Source organism: Hyperoodon ampullatus (assembly GCF_949752795.1).
Source record: "Hyperoodon ampullatus genome assembly, chromosome: 14".
NCBI classification, from domain to species: domain Eukaryota; kingdom Metazoa; phylum Chordata; class Mammalia; order Artiodactyla; family Ziphiidae; genus Hyperoodon; species Hyperoodon ampullatus.
This window is the reverse complement of record NC_136927.1, coordinates 44,818,447-44,830,951: the sequence shown is the minus strand read 5'-3', so window position 1 is coordinate 44,830,951 and position 12,505 is coordinate 44,818,447. Positions and strand designations below refer to the sequence as shown.

Below are 12,505 nucleotides of genomic sequence, written 5' to 3'. Positions count from 1 at the left end.
CTAAAGATCAGACAGTTGCTAACCCATAAATTTCAACTTAATTTGTCTGTTACAGTATTATTCTTATTTTGGGTTGAATAAGATTACTAAAACCCGAGGAAGGTATACAAATAGTACCTGGTAGAAAAACGTAAACCTAGGAACATATGAAAATTGGAACCCTGGGAAAATATTCAAATAAGGATAAAAACATCAAGTCCATGGAGTTAACTTTATTTTTTAATAAATTTATTTATCTTATTATTTTTGGCTGTGTTGGGTCTTCACTGCTGCACGTGGGCTTTCTCTAGTTGCGGTGAGCGGGCTTCTCATTGTGGTGGCATCTCTTGTTGCGGAGCATGGGCTCTAGGCACGTGGGCTTCAGTAGTTGTGGCACGCGGGCTTCAATAGTTGTGGCTCACGGGCTCTAGAGCGCAGGCTCAGTAGTTGTGGAGTACAGGCTTAGTTGCTCCACGGCATGTGGGATCTTCCTGGACCAGGGCTCGAACTTGTGTCCCTTGCACTGGCAGGCGGATTCTTAACCACTGCGCCACCAGGGAAGCCCAGAGTTAACATTTTTATAACTAGTTTCGGTATAATTATTTTTATAATCTGGGTACCTCTTACCTGTTTCTTAATGTGTTTAAGGCACTTAATAAAATTTGAAATTAAAAAAAATTTTTATTCATTTTTGGCTGTGTTGGGTCTTCGTTGCTGCACGTGGGCTTTCTTTAGTTGTGGTGAGCAGGGGCTACTCTTTGCTGTGGTGCACAGGCTTCTCATTGCAGTGGCTTCTCTTGTCGTGGAGCACAGGCTCTAGGCACGTGGGCCTCAGTAGTTGTGGCACGCAGGTTCAGTAGTTGTGGCTCACGGGCTCTACAGTGCAGGCTCAGTAGTTGTGGCACACAGGCTTAGTTGCTCTGCAGCATGTGGGATCTTCCTGGACCAGGGCTCGAACCCATGTCCCCTGCATTGGCAGGCAGATTCTTAACCACTGTGTCACCAGGGGAGCCCTAGGTTTGTGATTTTAATGAAATGTTTACATGTGTTTAAATCTGATCAGTGTTTAAAAGAGTAGGGATATCTAATTTTAGAAATTCTTAAGTTTTTATTTATTATTTGCACATCTATGAATAATTAGAGGAATGTTGGCTGCTTAAAGAATGTCAGTTGGTTCCTTAAATTAATAAATTGAACATTAATCAAAATCCAGATGAGTATTTTTCTCCAACCCATAAGCCCTTTGGACATAAGAGAATCTATCAACATGGTAATCCTTTTATACTCTGAGGTTCAGAGAAAGAGTCATATGAATTTTGGTGTTGAGCAGCAATCTCTCATTTTATTAATTTTAATATAGTCATCAAATGTTTTCAGAGTGCTATAACACACTGTTCCAGGCACTGTTTGTATCCAGTGGATTAGGAGTAACATGATCCATGTTCTAGTGACATTTCAGTCCAAGAAACCCTGAATAATAAATCACTTATTATTATGTCTAAGCTGAAGTATCTCTTTTCATAAAAGAAAGGCAACAACATCTGGTTGGATGGACCAAATGGATTAATATATGTAAAAGGGTAATATCTTGCTCTCCTAGACAGAAATAAATCATAACAACAGGTTTCTGAATGAGTACTACTCCTATGGCTTCCTTGAATTTTGATGTAATAAATATACTTAGGATTCACTTATCTTGGAACATGTTGAAGACAACAAAGGACATGAGAATGAATTCACACCAGAATGACATAGTTTACTGTACAGTTAACATAAGCATAATCACTTATGACCCTAAGGATATATAATAGGCTTCTAATTTTATAATTCCTATTTATGAAGAATTGCTGAAAATCCATGGCCAACTGGTCTTCTTCAGTCCCGACTCCTCTTTTCTGAAATTGTCCAAATTCTGCTGATCCTCTCCTGAAAAATCCCATACTGCTCTCCTTCTTCCCCTGTGCTGAGATACACTGCCTTGTATTGAAGCCCTTAGCACTCCTTGTGGATTATTCAGGTTTTTCCCCCCAACTCCGGTTGCAAAATTAAACTTTGATCAAAGGCTTCACCAATTGTAATTAACCATTACTTCTTTTCATACATACCTCTGCTATCGGAGACTTCGCCTCGGCTCACTCTCTCTTCCTGAAACCTGAGTGCTCTATACTCTGCCTCCTTAGGCTAAATAAATGTTCAGTGTAGATCCTTTTGGTGAAGAGACACTTCCAGAACTTAGCTGTCTTGACAATGGATCTCCATTTCACAGATATTTGAACACAAAATACTATTAGAAATCCTCCATGACTACAGTAACTTGGGGTTTTATTAACTATTTCATCCACTGATGCATGGGACATAAATGTACTTTGAAAAGTTTAACTTCCATGGTGAAATGAATTCATTTCATTACTTTCTTGGTTTTTAGTGCTTTAATTTTTTTAAAAATTTAGATCATTCCAGCTTTCACTTAAGGCCTGTGATATCTAGTCCTTCACAGGGAAAAAAAAATGGCAAGTCTTGAGCTGGGAGATATGTTAGAAGGAAGGTGAGAAAGCAAGGGGAGTGCATTCTTACTTAGCCTCATGGCTTCTTCAGCTGTGCCTGAGAAGACCGAGAGAAAAACAGAAAGCCAAGAAACAGAAGCAGCCTCCTAGTTGCAGCTATTCATGGCTTGTGACAGTTTATATTTACAATGCTTTGTAATGTCAAAAAGTGATTTCTGTCAAACAAGGCAGTAATCATAAAAATCAAATTAAAACACCTTAAATTCTTTTTGGAAAAAGGTGGTACATAAATATATTTCAATAAATAAAATTAATTAATAAGCCAATTAGTAACACTTCCTTAGTTGTTTATATAAGCCAGTAAGGCTCTTCCCTGGTTCTTAGCCTCAGTGTGGCACCACCACTCATCCTCTGGTACAGTACCCTACTTCCATCTTCCACAGTGGTGCAGGGAAGTGTAGGGATTCTTATAAAGCCCCTGTCATTATAAAATAAACCTCCTCTCTATTCAAATCTGCAATAATAACAGAAATGACAATTTTAGTTCAAAAATCTATGTTTGCTACAGGGAACTTTAAAACTAGAATAACATGATAGAAAAGTAGACTTCTCTGAATCACTTTTCAAAGTTCATCAATATGACCCTCAGTCTCCTCCAAGACTCTTCTTAAAGATCCTAGGACCTGTTTGATGAAAATAATGCAAGGATTCCTAAAAAATAACATAATACTGCCATATCCTCCTGCCGTTATCCATCCATAATCCATGCCATCACATGGCTTCTCAAAAAATGGTCAGAAGACTTAGGTGGTACACCAATGAATATTTTCAATTTCAAAGTTATATATTTATTTTGATGGAAATTAGAATATAATTAGCATACAGAACTCACAATTTCCATAAATAATATTTCCTAGGACAAGGCCAAAAATTCTGAGTCTCTTTAAATGAAAATATTAAGTAAACACTGAATATGGTAAAATCTGTAAAGGATGCATACAAATGACTGAAGTTTAAGAAATATTGCTCTTTTCTGTTTATTTCAAGTTTATGTGACTAGTTATACGATATCATTGCCTTGATTAATCAATGTTTATATAATTTAAAAACTTTATGCTATAAAAATCACAGGGGAATAATCATAGGTTATTGCCTACAGGATTTCTTGTCATTAAGAAAAGTTTTGGAACATGACTCCTCATATAATCTTGTTTATAAAATAAATTACTTTCACTATTTATAACCTCTCCTGGGAATATAATACGCTACTAGTTTAAGGTCTAAATTTATTTGGCTTCTACACATTAAAAGTTTATCTATAACCTTTCTCCCCACTATGAATAATATGATATTGCACGGGATGAAAAGGTCTGACCAAAATTTTCCTACATTTGTATATTCATATGAGTCCCTTACGCCACCCCCACCCCCACCAGGACAAAGCTAAAAATTCTGAGTTATGTGCTGAGGAGTAAGTGAAGGACTGTGGCTTAAGGTTTTCTCACATTTATTATATTCACATAATTTCTTCCGAGTATGGATTTTCCTATGTTGATTAAGGTGTGCACTCTGGCTGAAGGCTTTTTCACATTCATTACATTTATAAGGTTTCTCTCCTGTATGAGTTCTCTCATGCTGATTAAGATGTGTCCTTTGGCTGAAGGCTTTCCCACAAAAACTACATTCATAAGGTTTCTCTCCAGTATGAAGTCTATGATGTTCCGTAAGGGATGTGATACGGCTAAAGGCTTTACCACACTGATTACATTTATAGGGCTTCTCCCCAGTATGAATTCTCAGATGTTGAGTAAAGGATGAATGTTGACGGAAGGCTTTTCCACATTCATTGCATATAAAAGGTTTTTCTCCTGTGTGAATTCTCTGATGTTGAATAAGATGTATCCTCTGGCTGAATCTTTTCCCACATTCATCACACTTATAGGGCTTCTCTCCTGTGAGGACTATCTGAGGTTGAGTAAGAGATGAGTTTTGGCTGAAGGCCTTCCCACATTCACTGGGTTTCCCCTCAGTATGAATATGAGTAGTAAGAAGAATATGTTGATTGAAGATTTTTCCACACTCATTATATTCATAAGGATTCTCTCTTACATAGTTTCCCTGATAGTAAGTCAAGTCTGAATTATGCTTGATGCTATTTCCTTGTGTGTCAGAATTAAGGGGTATTTTAATTGAAGGAATTCTCTGATGCATAACAAGGTTTGAGTTCAGATTATAGTTTTCCCCAAATCTATTACATTCAAGGCTTCTCTCCTGTGTGATCTTTTTGTGGGTCAAAGATACTTGTCCTAAATGTCTCTGCTGGTTTTCTTGGTTAGATTCTAACCGGTAATCAAAATCCCAGAGTCCACCTAAGATGGAGTACCAGAAACTGTCTCCTGTTAATCTCTCCATTATCATGTCACAGGTTTTATTTTCATCAGAAATATTCTGGTTTGATTTTTTTATTTCTGGACTATTCTCCCCATCTAAAAGAAATTCAGAACATATAAACACTTTTCAGTATTCTCTGTTTTGTAAAAGAAATTATTGCATAGTGAATTACCAAATGAAACTGACAATAATGCAGACAAGGCAAATGTGGCATTAAAAGTTTTGAAATATGGCCATGTAACACGGGAAAGACTATAGAAGGATGACGAGAAGCAGCGAGTAGGTGGAAATTTTAAAATATGTGTGGTAATCATAAAAAGAAGAGATCAATCAGGAGCTTACATAGTCGAAAGGAAATGGAAAAAAGAATAAGAAATATCAGGGTAAGGTCTGTGTTCAGAGGTGGGAGACAGAGAAAAGACTACTTAGAGAAGACAGGTCCAAGTCCAAGACCTTCTAAATCTCACCTGTGGATTATTCTATTATAATGCCAACTACTGGTTTATTTTAAAAGTATTTCTTCTGATTTTTAAACTTTTGTTTAAAATGATAAAACTAATACTTGCTTATAGTAACATATCCAATGTACAAAGTAAGAATTCCACCCCCTAAATGTAATCATTGTTAAGTTTGGAGCCTCTCTTGCCAGCTTTCTCCTATATTCACATAAATATAAATGTAATCATATTTTGAACAAGCATGACGCATGGATTGTAGTAAAAACAAAATTTCATTTCAGTCTCCCACTGCTTCTTTAAACTTTATTTAGTGGGGGTATTTTTCCTCTGCTTCTGTATGAAGATTTGGGAAGGACCCATGCTCTTCCTTTAATTATTAGGTAACAAATACTCCTACTGTTACATTAAGTTGCAGACACAGTCTCTATTCAGTAATTAAAGTGTTCAGTCATGTACAGTATTCAAAACTTCAAAATTAATCCCTCTCCCCCTCCCTGGGCTGTTACAGAGTCAATATTCCTCCTCTCTCCCTGCCTCTCCCTCCATCTACTCCTTCCCTGCTAGTCTTTTCCCTGCTTCTACTCTGCTTCTTTCTCCCCTTAACTATTTCCCTACACACTTCTTCCTTCACTCACTAACTCTTGTTTAATTCCCTTCTAACAAGAGTTGGAGGGTAGCAGCTGTGTGGAGGGAAGAGAGATCAAGAGATAGGCCAGTTTTTGTACGGTAGCTTCACATTCTCAGCTTGGTGGATGTTTAAAACAGACTCACTTTTGGGAACTTTTATGACTCTTGGAAGGTTCTAGCTAGACCCCTCTCTCTCCAGTCATTTCCATGATCTAGGATAGATATATTTCTATTTTGGGTAATCCCTTGGGACCAGCCTTAGGTCATGAATGAACCCTATTGGACGAGATCCAAGATCATGTTGGCTGACTCATGAAAAACACTCATAATACCTTGTCCCAACAAAACTTGGGTAGCACAGACTGATCCTAACTCAGCAGCTTCTCCTGGCTCACCCATCAAAGCCATTTCCTTAGTCAGAGTCAGCTGTTCTCAGGCCTTATGCTGCTTTAGCTTTCTCAGACATGAATCATGCACTAGTCCTGGTCTTCTACCCACAGGGGAGGTATATACAGAGCTGTACGAGTGGTCCCCTTGAAGCTGGCACATATGCTTATGGTGAAGGACACTTGTCAGCAAAAGAGGCAACATTAATAAATAATGATGCCAGCAACTGTCCTGGGAAAATAAAATAGAATTATACCATAATACTGTTTTGTATTTTGCTTTCTTACATTATTGCATATCATGAACACACTTCCATGTCATCAAATACATTTCCACATAATTTTTAAAGGACTGTAAAATATCCAATTTTATGGATGTGCCAAAGTCAATTCACATTTAGTTACTTCGGGCTTATTCTTATCACAAACAGCACAACATGAAGAGTTAGTTGGCTGAACATGCAATAGAAATTTTAAAAAGAAAAAAAAGTCCAAGTCAGAAAATAAACTTACTCTGGTCAAGAATTAAATTATATGTGGAAAAAATGTGATTTAAAAGATTCATTTTAAACCAGTTTATCATTTCAACCGAATTATCAACTGGACCACTTTATTTTCAAATAAAATGCTTTTGTCTGCTCAGGGACTTTGGCTCTAAAATGGTTGGAATAATTGGCTGGAGCTCAGAATACTGTCTTTTCTATTCTCTTAGCATCAAAATCCACAGGCTGCTGACCTGGCTCCTGGAACCACAGGTAAATGTGGTGCTCTAGGCTCCTACAGCCTAGGAGTAGATTTCAGGGCATTCACTGCCTAAGGCCTATCTTCCAGAACTTTCATTTATCCCTGGAAACAGGGCAGCCTGATCAACATACCAGGAGGAGTGACAGTGCATGAAATGTACAGGCACTGCTCCCCCATGATAGACACCCTCAAGGCACATCAGATCTTCAACCAAAGGGTTGCCACCCGGCAAGACGCCAGGGCACAGGGTCTAGACTCCAGATGGAGACAATGATTATCTTGGGCTTTAAAGCAGTTTTGAAAAACAAACTCTAGTCTCTTTGCTCCAGCTCCTCACCTAACCCGAGCCCCTATGTTAGGAGACATGACTGCAACTGCTCTTAAGACGAGGGTGGGCACTGCTAAGGATGAACACCCTCATCAAGCATTATACAGGGGCTTCCCTGGTGGCACAGTGGTTAAGAATCCGCCTGCCAATGCAGGGGACACAAGTTCGAGCCCTGGTCCAGGAAGATCCCTCATGCCATGGAGCAACTAAGCCCATGCACCACAACTACTGAAGCCTGTGCTCTAGAGCCTGTGAGCCACAACTACTGAGCCCGTGCACCTCAACTACTGAAGCCCACGCGCCTAGAGCCCGTGCTCCACAACAAGAGAAGCCACCGCAATGAGAAGGCCGCGCACCGCAACGGAGAGTAGCCCCCGCTCACTGCAACTAGAGAAAGCCCGTGCGCAGCAACGAAGACCCAATGAAGCCAAAAATAAGGGTGATAGCATGACATTCATAAACACAAATATAATCTAAAATCTTGGAAGAGAAAGTGGGTGAAATACTGAGGCTAGAAATGTAGAAATGGGAAAATGAACACAGAAAGGCCACTTAAAAGCACGATACTACAGAGTGAACACCAAGTCCATAAGAATATATGCCTTTAGAAGAATAAGGAGGGAGAGAAGGTATTTAAAGGAGCAGGTAGAGAGACAGGGGAGAGGCCAGAAGAGGCAAGAATGGTGTGTATAACAAGCCAGAGTGGACTTTCAATAAAGTCAAGTCCGCACAGTTAAATGCAACACAATCATAGGAGACAATAACTGTAGTTTTTTAGTCACTGGATTTGACTGGAAGGAAGTCAGTGGTAATCTCCAAGAAAACAATTTTAGTAACACTGGTAGGACACCTTTGTCACATCACAAAGGTGAGCTAGAGAATTAGAACTGAGGCTATGGGTTTTAGACAAGTTTAACGTGTTTAATAATAAAAAGAAAAAAAAAGAATGAAAAATGGGTAAAAATGGCAGAGGATTTTTGATATGGAGAAGAAAAAGATTTAAAGAATACCGAGAGGATGTATGAATAAAGAAGAGAAAGAAAATGCGTCATGGAGATTTGCAACATCAAGGTATTTATGGACATTCAAACTAACACCTTCAAAATAAATTTGTGTTGTGTAAGTTTTTTAAATAATAAGTATATATTATCTGTTTAATCAGAAAAAAAGAGAGTCATTTCCACTTTGGAAAAATGTCAAATATGAACTGAATTTTTAAGAAGCATGCCTCTTTAAATCCCAGAGGCAGATGTTTGTAACACACTCAGGTAAGTATTTCAAAAGCGACTATTTTCCTTCACTGAGTTGCAAACATCTAAATGCTCGCTTCTCACCTGGATGAGTGTCTGGTGGGCTGTCTCTCTCCATCATCCACTGCTCCTCCTGCTCCAACTGAGTGATCACCTCTGGCTTATAAAGTTGATGCCCTATTCATGGGAAAAAATGCGTATCTTAGAATTTTAAACTGGGAACAAAAATCTCTCTCAGAACTCATTTCCAACCTGTTTAATCTTTAGGGCCTCCGGATTTGGAAAGGGGAGGTTTCAGAGGCAGCAAACTAAAGCTACCCATCTCAAAATCAGGATCTTTTATCTGAGAGGAAAGCAAAAAACAGAGGTTTCTGTCTCCAAAACTGATTAACATTCTTCCATCCTGGCCTGAACTATATACACAAAAGCTTTGAAGGTTTTCACTACTAAAGGAAAGAAACCCATGTAGAATGAGTTCCAGTCTTACAGGGATGCCATCTTACCCAGTGCAACCAGGTTCCTATAGTTCTCCAGCATCACGTCTCGGTAGAGGTTCTTCTGAGCAGGGTATAGCTCGTCCCACTCCTCTCTGGTGAAGTCCACAGCCACGTCCTGGAATGTCAGTGATTCCTGAAACACCAAGTACATCCTTGCTCAGCCAGAAAACTTTTTTTTACAGGGGCCCTTAGGGGAAGAGGCAAAGGTGCTGCAGTAGACAAAGGTTAGGATGTCTAAACAGTTGTGCTGAAAGTCTTCAGGGCTCTGAGTAATCCAGGGCAAAATTTTAGAAGCAACAATTCTATCTTCTATCACCTTTCAAGACAGGTATAAAAACATGCATGAAATAATGCTTGCTTTTAGGCTTTTTACAACCTGCTGCCGAGGAAACTCTCCGTATCATCTAAACAATTAAAAAGCTACATGGAAAATTCATGCTATTAAGATTTCAGAATTGAAAGAATTCAGGATATGTTGAAATAGTGGAAGTAGGTATCAAGTTGGTGGATCATGTGTACATCCTTAACAGATTTTTAAGCTTTAGACAGAAGAGGAGAGAGAATATTCCAGTGTGTTTAAAAAGAAAAAAAAAAAGGCAACAAGGGCAAATAGGTTGAGAGTAGAAGGCACGTGATGCATGTTGGGATCAGTAAAAGAAAAAGCCCATCCTCTCCCTTTTTCTTTCTATAATTTTCCTGGACTGTTTAAGAGTAAGTTGCAGAGGGACTTCCCTGGTGGCACAGTGGTTAAGAATCCACCTGCCAATGCAGGGCACATGGGTTTGAGCCCTGGTCTGGGAAGATCCCACATGCTGCGGAGCAACTAAGCCCATGTGCCACAACTAACTGAGCCTGCGCTCTAGAGCCCATGAGCCACAACTACTGAGCCTGCGTGCCACAACTACTAAAGCCCATGCTCATAGAGCCCGTGCTCTGCAACAAGAGAAGCCACCCAATGAGAAGCCGGCGCACCGCAACGAAGAGTATTTCCCGCTCGCGGCAACTAGAGAAAGCCTGCGAGCAGAAACGAAGACCCAACGTGGCCAAAAATAAATAAATAAAAATAAATAAATCTATTAAAAAAAAGAGTAAGTTGCAGAGGTGATGCCCCTTTACCCCTCAAAAATTTGTTTATTTCCTAAATACAAGGAATTCTTAGTAACAGTAGAATGATCAAAACCAGGAAATTAACATCGATACAGTGCTGTTGTCTAAGCTATATACTTATTCAGATTTCACTAAATGTCCTAATAATGTCCTTTATAACAAAAATCAAGATTTTTGGTTGTCTTGTATCTTTTGCCTCCTTGAATCTGCAATAGTTCCTCAGCCCTTCTTTGTATTTCCTAACACTGACATTTTGAAAACACAGGCTAGTTATTTTGTAGAATAAACCTCAATTTGGGCTTGTCTAATGTCTCATCATGAGTAGATTCACACTATGCATTTATGGCAGGAATAGTTCAGCAGCGATGCTGGGTTCTTCTCAGTGAATTGTACGCATTGTTGACTAGTTCCATTACTGGCAATGTTAACTTTGATAATTTGGTTAAGGTGGTTACCTACCAGTAATTTCCCCTGGAAGATTACTATTGAATCCTGTAATTACTAAGTTTCTTGTGGGGGAGATACTTTGTTCCTCCTCAAACTTTCACCCACTCATTTTGGCTTTCACTGATAATACTTGCCTGAACCAACTGTAATTTTCATGGTGCTTTTCTAATGCCAACACTCTTTGTACATTATTAGTTGGCTTTCTACTGTGCTGAAGAAGTTTCCCTTCCTATTTATTCATTAATTTATATGAGGTGGATTTACTTACTTATTTTATTCTATAAGTTATAATCATTTACTATCACTATTTTAAAAATGCTCCTAGATGGTCCTAGATTTAGCCAGAAGAAGCCCCTTCAAACTGGCTTCTTTGTTCTTTTGAAATGTACCTATCATTCTTTGAGTACTTTACTTTTTGGGATAGAAAGATGTTCTTTCAAGGCTCATGTTGTGCTTTTCCTGCTCCAAACCTGGAATCAGCCATTTCTCAAAGGATCCCTGATTCCTTCTAATGGTCAAATACTGAGCAGCTCTGCTTCCCACTAGAAGATCTACAGGGTCACAGTCTGTCATGTTCTGCTCTGTTGGTCAAATACTGAGTGGCTATGTCTGGTTCCTTTTAATGGAGAATGGCACTTGGACACCAATATCTGGGCACTAGATGTGTCCAATGCTACCGGAGTATTACTGCTTCTAGGCCCTCTCAGGGGTCGCACCTGGGAAAGAGAGGAATATACATAATGATGTATGTATACACACACAACTACATACCCAATTCTGTATTTAGTTATATGTATTAAAACCCATGAGTCCACACTGACACCTCTAATTCTAATCCAACATGGCAAGGTTCATTCCATCCTCCTCTCTTTTCATATCTCTAATTCCCTTCTCTGACCATGAGAAACCTGGCTCCTATTATGCACAATGAATTTACTTATTTGCTCAATCCTAGAATGTAAAGAAAGTGGTTTCAGTATTGCTAACACATGCCTCAGTGCAAAACAAGCCTACAAATGAGAGTTCACTATTTAGAACTGTTTTGCTTTTAGCCTGAGGACATAGAGTATAACTATTTAGGTTCAAAAGTTAACTCCTTTTCAGTGTGGTTATATCAGTAATTTGAAGTACAGTTTGGTTCACTTGTTTCTGTTTGTATTCAATTTTAAGCCCTCCTCCCATACCACCCCACTCCATTCCCTCTTTTTCACCCCAGTCCCATATAAGCCCTACAAGTAACCAAACTCATTAGACTCAAGTTTACCCTTCCAATGTCTCTTTTTGCTCAAACAAGCAAATAGATCTATATGCATATTTTAAAAATATTTATTTGTTTGCGCCGGGTCTTAGTTGCAGCAGGTGGGCTCCTTAGTTGTGGCTCGCGGGCTCCGTAGTTGCGGCACGCGAACTCTTAGTTGCAGCATGCATGTGGGATCGAGTTGCCTGACCAGGGATCAAACCCGGGCCCCCTGCATTGGGAGTGCGGAGTAATCCACTGTGCAACCAGGGAAGTCCCTATATGCATATTTTTATTTCCTCTTCTTTCTTACACAAAAGTAGCATTTTACAGATACTCTTTTGCGCTTTGATATTTTTTCACTGAACAGCTTATCCTGGAAATCCCTCCACATCAATTCATAGATATTTTCCTCATTCTTTTTTATAGCTGGATGGGACAGTGTGAATGTTCCACAATTTATTTAACTAGTCTATTAACAGACATTTTAGCTGCCTTCTACTCTTTTGCTACTACAAATCATGATGTAATGAATTATCTTTTATGTATA

The 12,505-nt window shown here is 38.9% G+C and overlaps 1 protein-coding gene across 1 annotated transcript in view; it reads left to right on the top strand.

The window, feature by feature from the left end:
• Positions 1-12,505, top strand: part of SEPTIN14 (septin 14) — a gene marked incomplete at both ends in the record, with an annotated part of 572,766 nt that overhangs the window by 493,076 nt on the left and 67,185 nt on the right. The window lies entirely within an intron of this gene.